A 9,524-nucleotide genomic window follows, 5' to 3' on the forward strand; every position below is an offset into this window, starting at 1 on the left:
ATCTTGATGTTACTGTAACTTGGAGATTTCCCTGTGATGCACAGGATTCTTTTTCTTTCTTTCTTTCTTTCTTTCTTTCTTTCTTTCTTTTCTTTCTTTCTTTCTTTCTTTCTTTCTTCTTTCTTTCTTTCTTTCTTTCTTTCTTTCTTTCTTTCTTTCTTTCTTTCTTTCTTTTCTTTCTTTTCTTCTCTTTCTTTCTTTCTTCTTTCTTTCTTTCTTTCTTTCTTTCTTCTTTCTTTCTTTCTCTTTCTTTCTTTCTTTCTTTCTTTCTTTCCTTTCTTTCTTTCTTTCTTTCTTTCTTTCTTTCTTTCTTTCTTTCTTTCTTTCTTTCTTTCTTTCTTTCTTTCTTTCTTTCTTTCTTTCTTTTCTTTCTTTCTTTCTTTCTTTCTTTCTTTCTTTCTTTCTTTCTTTCTTTCCTTCTTTTCTTTCTTCCTTCCTTCCTTCCTTCCTTCCTTCCTTCCTTCCTTCCTTCCTTCCTTCCTTCCTTCCTTCTTCCTTCCTTCCTTCCTTCCTTCCTTTCCTTCCTCTCTCTCTTTCTTTCTCTTTCTCTCTCATTCTTTTTTTCTCTCTTTCTTTCTTTCTTTCTTTCTTTCTTTCTTTCTTTCTTTCTTTCTTTCTTTCTTTCTTTCTTTCTTTCTTTCTTTCTTTCTTTCTTTCTTTCTTTCTTTCTTTCTTTCTTTCTTTCTTTCCTTTCTTTCTTTCTTTCTTTCTTTCTTTCTTTCTTTCTTTCTTTCTTTCTTTCTTTCTTTCTTTCTTTCTTTCTTTCTTTCTTTTTCTCTCTCTCTTTTTCTCTCTGTCTCTTCCTCTCCTTCTTTCTGTCTTTCTTTCTGTCAGATAGGCCTGTAATTCACGTCTAGTTGTGTCCCTCTGTGTTACAGACTTTCTACTCCTTTTTCTAGTTTTGAATTTGTTTCTAACACAGACACATTATTGTTTTCTATTTATAATTTTCTATTTTTTGATAAAAAAACCCCAACTATATCAGGGATGAATAATGTGTCTGAATTTTTTATTTTAGACCAGTACAGGTATAACCAATTAAGTTACTTCTATTTTTTACACCAATATTCTACATGATCAAAGGAATATAGAAAAAACTTTTGCATGGTTCAGGAGAAGACGTATGTCATACAATTATACGAGAAGCCTAGGCAATTAATCTCGTAGTGCAGGCGCTTTGGTAAGATATTTTACTAACATGGGATGATTCCAGACCTGAATACCGATCCAAGATCGCTTTTGTCTAAACATCAGACAGACAAAAGAAGGAGAAACTCAGGACAGCTTTTCCAAAGTCATACATAGTGTTAGTACTAGATTTGCTACTTACCAGTCCCTTGCAATCTCAGGGACTTTGTTGCCTTTCAGAGTGGAAATAACTTTGGTGGAGAAAGACCCATTTATAGTTGATTTAGTTTGTGCTTTATGTTGTTTCACTGGTAAGCAGTTTTGCAAAGTGCTAATGCCTGGTTAATTGAGACTGTAAGCTTGTCACACAGATGAGAAATGTCTGTGCTAGCAATTAATATATTTTAAACAGGCGTAAGTAAACTTTGAACCACTGCACTGCATAACAACAGTTCACAATTTATTAAAGATATGTATTAGCTTAGTAATATTTTTTGAGATGTTTGTAAGTGAATATGTGTTTCTTAAATTTATGTATCTTATCCATTATTCTGACATTTGGCTATGGTTGTGTTACAGACTGGAACAAAAATGAACTCCATTCTCTTTAGAAATGTAGATAGATAATAGTTTTAAATAATATACACATTGAATTCCTGATGCTGTTTTCTTCACCAGCTGGAAAGCCTCTCACTGTCGGAAAGGCATTCAGTATGTTTGACATTAAGGGTGGGGGAATGTTTGTGTAATTATAAATGTTAGACTTGCAAATACGCCTTTTGATTGCAACAGCATGAACTTCCACATGTCAACAGGAATTTTAACTTCACAAGATAATCCTCGGTTTATATACCTTGGCACCTTGCTCTTTTCTATATAATTTCAGTATGTATATCGCCAAATTGTAGCTGAATTTTGCATGTGGGCACATGAGACATTTGGATAATGTAAGTACTCTTGACTAAACGTTGGGTTGCTCCAGCTACTGTGTGCAGCTGTAACAGTTTTGGTGTTGTGATGAAAGCTGAAATCGCACAGTGTATGAGTAATTACCTGTGATCCTACAGGCTTGTGATATCTTGTGCAGTGCTGCTGAGCCTGGTATTAATTCCAGAAAGGCCGTTGGTTGCTGAGGTATGAACATTTTCAAGGAACTCTACGTGATTCTTTCCTAGTTATGTAGCACAAAAACTTCAGTGCTCTACAGTGTCTCCACAGTGCTTCACAGGTGGGTTATTTTTAATGTGGTGGTATTATTTTTTTCTTTCAGCTGAAGGAATTATTTAAGAAGCTGATTATGGATTCAGGAAGCAGAGTAGCTGCAGTTTTCATTTGCTCTGAGGAGGAAGAAAGAAAGAAGATTGAAGCTGCAACCATGTTGTGAAGGATTGCACTTTAGCACTGTTTGCTTTAGGATGGTAAATGAAGTGTCTGTGTGCTTCCCATTCTTTCATAGATAAACTGAATTTCACATGCAGGACACATGTTGTTGAATCTTGGGAATGAACTCAGAAGAATGATAACTCAAGATATCTCAAGTATTTCTGTGGTATGAAAGACCCCTTGAGACATGCTGACAAGGAAGAAAAAGGAAAAAATTGCAAAGGAACAATATTTCTTGTTGGATGATAAGGGCCTCTGGAGATCTCAAAGGTTTATGCCCTCTCTTTTGTAATTCTTCCTGTTTGTGTATCTGTGATATGCTTACTGCAGTAGTGCTTCAGCCTCACCCACCTGAGCAGCTGCAAACATAGCAGTGTTGTGGGACACCCTCTCTGACATGGCAGATCTCAAAGGAATGTGTGTGATATATCACTCAGTTCATGGACATGTATGCCATGTGGAGAGCATTCCTGCATAATGTCCTGATGCATATTAATTAGACAAGCAAGACACTCGTGTTGTAAATCAGATCTCTTCTTGGAAATGTACTGATTCGTATCACAAGTCAGAACCTAACCCAGTATGCCCAGTATGTCAGAAATAACAATCTGTTTTACAAATAATCTAAACTATTTTTTGATATGTTCAGGGAGAGAGAATGTTTTGTTTTTGTAATTAATGGTTAATCATGTTAATTTTATTAGTGTGTTGAAAGAAGGAATATTATCTGTAAAGGTTGTGGAAAGATGGTAGCTTTCAAGAGAAATGGTGTGGTGTACAAATTGTAGGCTTGCTGTTAAGACTGTAAGTGTTGGAAGAGAGGAACACAATGGGAGCACGTGGAGACGAGGAGTTGGGGAAGATTTGTTTTGTAGGTACACTTCTTTTTCTTGGAACTTCATTATTTGTATATCCTAAGGGTTGTCTTCATTTCCTCATGACTTTCTGTTGTATTACAGTGAATGCTGTCAGTCTGGGCTGCTCGCTCTATTGTCTTGTGTGCACCCAGAATTGTGCTGACCCCAAGTGATCAAGGTATTTTCTGGCAGTGACACTGTGCTTCTTGATCCCTTTTCTAAGCTGCTAGGCACTACATTCACAAAGAAAAGCATGAAAAGTTTCTGCAGCTTCAAGCTTTGCTGTACCTAGGTGCTTGGTGTTTCTGAATTTGCCTCGTTAAGGATAGGTGATTAGGAAGCCTCTAGGAAAAGTTAGTTACATGGCAAATCCCAACCAGCTGAATGGAGAGCTGCCTGGGAGAGATCTTGAAAATGGGGAGTACTTTAAGCAGTGTCATTGTCTGGAAACAGTGACCTTCAAGACAGGCTCCCTTTTCTGAAATTAGCCATATGGCCTTTTTTGTTCAAAAGCTCCTACTGTTCTGTAGCTTGCCTGCCACTCCCAACGTGTGCTATGCACTACCTCAGCAGTTAAAAGGCAGCAGGCTTGCATTCAGTTCCATCCTCTGCCTGAGGGAGCTCTAATCAGCATCTCCTATCTTCCAGGAAAGTATCCTGGCTATAAAATACTGAGGTGGGATGGTTGCAATGTCTCCTCTTGAAGGTGTTTTGCTGTTCGTGGAATAATTAAATATTAATTGGGAGTGCAAAAGAAGATCAGTTTGCAGATTAGCTCACACATCTGGGAGCAGGGAGACATGAGTTTTAAGCCTTAGCTCCAGAGAGTGCATGTTATTAGTCCTGCCGTCTGTGTTCAGCCTGGTTTTCTGAGGATGTCCTAGATTAGAATGCCACAGTTAAGGGAAGCAGCAGAAAGTGGAACTATCCATAGATATGAACAGAAGTGAAACTGATTAAAATTAAAATAGTACTAAAGATGTCAGCTCTCTTGAGCAATAGCAGCTGAATTTCCTGGTAGGCAGGTTTAACTAACAGGGATGATGCTGAGTATCTAATTTTGGAACTTAAGCACCAAATTAAGCATCTAAATCCTACCTCTAGTGTACTTATACATATCTAACCATAAATGTCAATGCATGCTGAAAATGCAAGGTATTTTTACAGTCTCATGCAGTATCTTGTGCTGCTATCACTGCTTTGCTCCTTTTTGTGTTGTATGTATCTCTCAAACCCCCTCCTGGTGTCTCTTGCTTTCACAGTTTTCCATTTCCATTTTTTCTGTCAAGAATCTTTTGGTTCCTTTTTGCTAGATTCCATGTCTAAAATTACTCTTCAAATACACCCTGCCATGTGTCAAAGGTGTTTGTCTTACCAGTGGTTCTTGCAGGTTGTTTTTAGCCTTCACCACTTCCTTATTGGATTGCTTTGGATACCATATTAACCAATTTGACTAATGTATGGCAATGATGGTATCAATGCTCTTTCTGCTCACTTTTTTCCTTACAGGAACTAATCAATGCATTTTATCTGAATTACTATCCTAGTTTTTGATGATTATTTTACTGGATAGTCATTGGTAATCACCTTTTGAGAGATTAATGGCTCGTCCAGAATCTTATAAAAATATATAATGATATAAATAGTAGACATTGTCTGTACTAATAATATTTTTATTAGTGATTTAATCCCTTCCATTGTTTGGGGACTATGCAGTTTATAGGACTTTGTTCTATTTCCTTAGTAAGTATGACCATCAAGAAAATAAGGCCTTTTTTCCCCCCTCAGTTTCATTACTGGTTCAGAAGGAACTGGGATAATAATTGTATTTTCAAGATGTAGTCTGATATACTTTTACTTATCAAGTACTAAGCATAGAATAGTGTCTTCTGTTTTCAAGGTTGTCATGGATGTTGAAGTTAGCATTTTACTGAAAACAAAATCTTTTCAGCAGAACCCAGTCAAGAAAGGTAAATTGCTTATGGTAGTTTGTTTTCACTGTCAAAAGGCTTTGCTAATATAGTTTGCTTGTAAGACTCTTCCAGTAGCTAAGAGATTGCCACATATTAGAACACTACAGAAATTTCTGTAACAAAATATCTTGAAATTTCTAATACAAAAGATGATGTTGTAGACATCAATTTTTGGAGCAGTTCCTATTCAGAAAGTTTAAATGCCAGAGGCAGCTGCAGTCAATATTTTGAAAAATTTGAGTACTTTCAAAAAGTGTCTGTTCTTGCAGGACCTTACTGGAAGTTCTGAGCATTGTGTTTTGTCTGGGAATGAGAAGAGAACGCATTAGAGCAATACCTAAGCTCTTACAAACCTGATATCAAGTGCTTTTTAATAGTAACCAGAAACCCGTTTAGCTGTCTGAACTGTCTTAACAGCGTGGCAGATTAATGAGCATTTTAGTGATACAGAGAATTGCAGTATCCATTTTAGTAGACCAATGTGAACTTTTAAAAATAGTATTTGTTTTATGTGAAAGACACACAAATATTAGTATCATTCCATTTTAAGGGAAATGGATCATCATGACATTTTGAGAGCACCAGTAGAGGTAATTTTGAATAAATGCTTACCCTCTGATTGAAAAGAACAATGCATTTTCATTCAACCCCAACATAAAGTATCTATATCTTTTATCTTTACAGAGACAGAGTAAGAAGCACGTTCTCTTTTAATACTTTTATTAAATGTTTGCTCTGTTAATTTAATTCTTTTTATCTGTGCCCTACTTTAAGCCAACTAAGTGCAAGTATGGTTTTCATTCATATGGATGAAATCAGTTACTGTACTCAAAGTGTTTAGCCTTGCAATATTTTCTGGCATTATAATTCAAATCTAAATTAGCTGCTTCTACACTTTTTTATTCTTCATCTCCCAAATAATTTAGTGTTAATGATAAAACCTGATTCTCCTTGTGAACTTACCAATAAAGCTGTTATGATGCTGGTCTAAGGGGGAAAAGTATGCAGATATGCTTGGAATTGCCCAATTAGTAATGTCTTTCTAATTTCCCCGTAGCAGGGAAGTAGTGAAAAGAGCTTTTGATATCCAGCCAAGAAAGTTGCATCATAAAGGTTTTAAAATGACAAATTAAATCCCATTTAATGTGACTTTGTTTCTATGAAATTATAGTGATATTCCTAAGTCAGAACAGATTTAAATAATGCTGTGCTGTTCCTGGCTCGTACTTTCAGGATATTTATGTTATCAGAATATTTGCTGACTGGTTGAACTGAAGGTATGTTGAAAATATTATCATTGAAAATATTACCATTGTCATGATGAGATGCACAAATGGACATTATTTTCTTTTGTCAGCTATTTTTTACTCACATTTTTGTTCTTTTTTTTTGATCTCAACACTCTTTGTGTCTTTTTCACTTCATTCTTCACATTTGTCTGCTTTTTTTTTTTTTCCAAGCAGCCTCATTTGATTTGAACTTATTTGTTCATTGCCTTGGAGAAACAAGAACAGTATGCAGACATGGTGAAAAGTAGTATTGGATAACAACTAGTATAAAGTAACACTGTGTGACAGCTACAAGCCTTCACTCAGAGTTTTTAATTTCATTTTAAAAACTGACTTTTTAAAACCCTTTTTCTTATGTTGTGTGCATGTTTAGAACCCCTAGATCTGTCATTTTCAGTTACTCCTGGAAATGGTGCAATTTGTATATGGAGCAGAGGGTTAAAACTAATCTGGGCCATGTCTGCTGTTTTCAGATCACCAAACTTAAGGCCATTTCTGAACTCCTGGGGGGCATATGGTTTTGAGGAAGACTGCAGAGGGGCATAAAAGAAGAATTACATCCTAAATTTACATTTCATTTCCTCCATGCACTTTAATTTGGCCTCCAGAATTTGTTTAGAAGAATCCTTAGAGTCAACAGAACTCTTAAGCACTAATGAGATACAGAAAGATAAATACACTTCATAATAAATTCATGTTACTATCCACTCAGAACAAATTTTAGGGAGGCAAATGAAAATTAAATATTTATAAATAAAACGAACTGAATTGCAAAACAAATTTCATTCTTTAAGAGGAAGGGGAAGCCTTCTGAAAGCTAAAATTGCTGTTACAGTAACTGGAAGGCTCAAATATTGCACAAGAGATTTAGCCTGACAGCAGATGAACAGTTTAGGGAAATGAACAACCGAGCAGCTCTGTTTCCAGTAGAAATAATAGGCTCAGCAGATTACTTGTGGAGATAACAACCTCGGGAATGGAGGGCTACTGAGGTGTTTAATATTTTTGCTAGTTTTAAGCCTTAATGATTTATGTATAAAAAGTATGCTGAGAAATGCTGCTGACAGTTTTTAAAAAGGGAGCTCAGACCTCAGTAGAACTTGTCTTCTCAGTAGGGGTGCATACCCTTACATTTCTCTCTGCTTTTCAACTTGCTATTTAATCTTGAAATTTTTTTCTGAGCCTTTGCCATGGTGGATGGATGCTGTCTTTTTGCTAAAAATAAACTTGCTGTTTAAGAAGAATTAACAAAAAATTTGCTTGATGACCTGCTAAAACCTGCATTCCACTGATAAGCTTTTCAGTTTTAGATGACTGAAAGGCAGATACTTGTCTTCATAGAGATTAGATTGCAAGTAAAACACCAATATGGAGATTTTCATCCAAATAATGACCCTGTGCAGGTCTTTACAGGTCTGTACTGTAGGGGACAATGAAGATACTTTTTGATATTTAGCTCAGGATTAACACTGAGAGGAATATCTGAGAGGAAATTCATTGCTTGGTTTCAGTATGGTCTTTCAATGTTGCAGTGAAAGAAAGACACATTTTGTAATATCTCCTCTGTTAGGTAGCCTTAGTTTTGCTTTTCAAGAATGTTTCCCTGGCATGTCCAGCATTTCCCTCTTTCTCTCTTGAGTCAGAAGACTACCATTTCCTTCATAGTTATAAGGTTCTCCCATGAGTTTCTCTGTACTTTTTCTTCTGAGTAATGACTTTTCTCCTACTTTTTTCATTTTCTTCTTTTTTTTTTTCTCTTTCTGCCACCATACCAGTAACAATCATAGTATGACTTCTCTGAACGCTGACTCCTGGTGTTGCCTCATGTCTCTTGTATCCCTGATGATGTGTATTTGCATTCTCTGTACACTGTAAACCAGGAAAAATGCCCAGTGTTTTTGTTTGTTTTATCCATTTCCAAATTTGCAAATTAAGATGTGGTCCTATTGCAGTAGTACTTCATAATGTACATATTTTCTATGTATATATTGCATATAATGCCTTTTGTTTAAAGAACAAAACTGTTGTTGATTTTTTACACAGTTAATCCTTCCCAAATGAGATTTGAACAGATGAAAAAAAAAAAGTTATAAGATTCTTTTTGCTGTGAATTATTTTCTGTCATTAAAATAAGGAGACACATTCTCCCAGCAGAATTGGAGAATTTATAGTTCTAAACACTCAGCAATCATGTTCTTGGTTGAAATATTTATTTTAAAATGCAGTATAGTTAGCAAATTAAGTATGCCACCTGCCTGTAATCAGGACTGGTCAACATCCTGGAACAGAAGTGAAAGTGAACAAATTGACTTGAGGTTGGGATTGTCGTTCTGACTGCGTAATAGTGAACATGTGTCAGTGGGAGGGACAGAGAACAGGGACATCAGAGGCTCCAGGGATGGTGTTACTGTGGGAGTGTGCTGGTGGTTTCAGGGACTGTATTGTTGTGAGCATGTGGCTAATTGAAGCTAATTCAAGTGGTAAAAAGCACACTGTCTAAAACAGCAATACTGAGACCCAGAGATAAAAATAGGTTTTAGACACATTTTTGAAGAGGTATTACCAGTACCTCATTTGCTGGCAGATAAAGATTTGCTGGGCTGGAGAACAGTGAGGCTAGAGGGCCAGGGCTGAAGTGCTCTTATTCAGGGTATCAAGAACCTTGTGCCAGCGTCAGACTTGGGACACTTATGGTCTCATGGTCATCAGTTTGGGAGCTCTAGGACAGAGAAGGAATTTGGTCTTTGTGTTGCTAGACTGACTTGTGGCAATCAGTTTCAAAATGGGACTTGCACCAAGTGAAAGTGATGATTTATAGGAAATCTGAAAGATTTGATGCTGTCTTCTCAAGCCTCATAGGCAGCCTGGGAATTCTTACCAAAATCGTAATTTCA

This window comes from Sturnus vulgaris, chromosome Z, assembly GCF_052056855.1.
Source record: "Sturnus vulgaris isolate bStuVul1 chromosome Z, bStuVul1.hap1, whole genome shotgun sequence".
Classification (NCBI taxonomy): Eukaryota; Metazoa; Chordata; class Aves; order Passeriformes; family Sturnidae; genus Sturnus; species Sturnus vulgaris.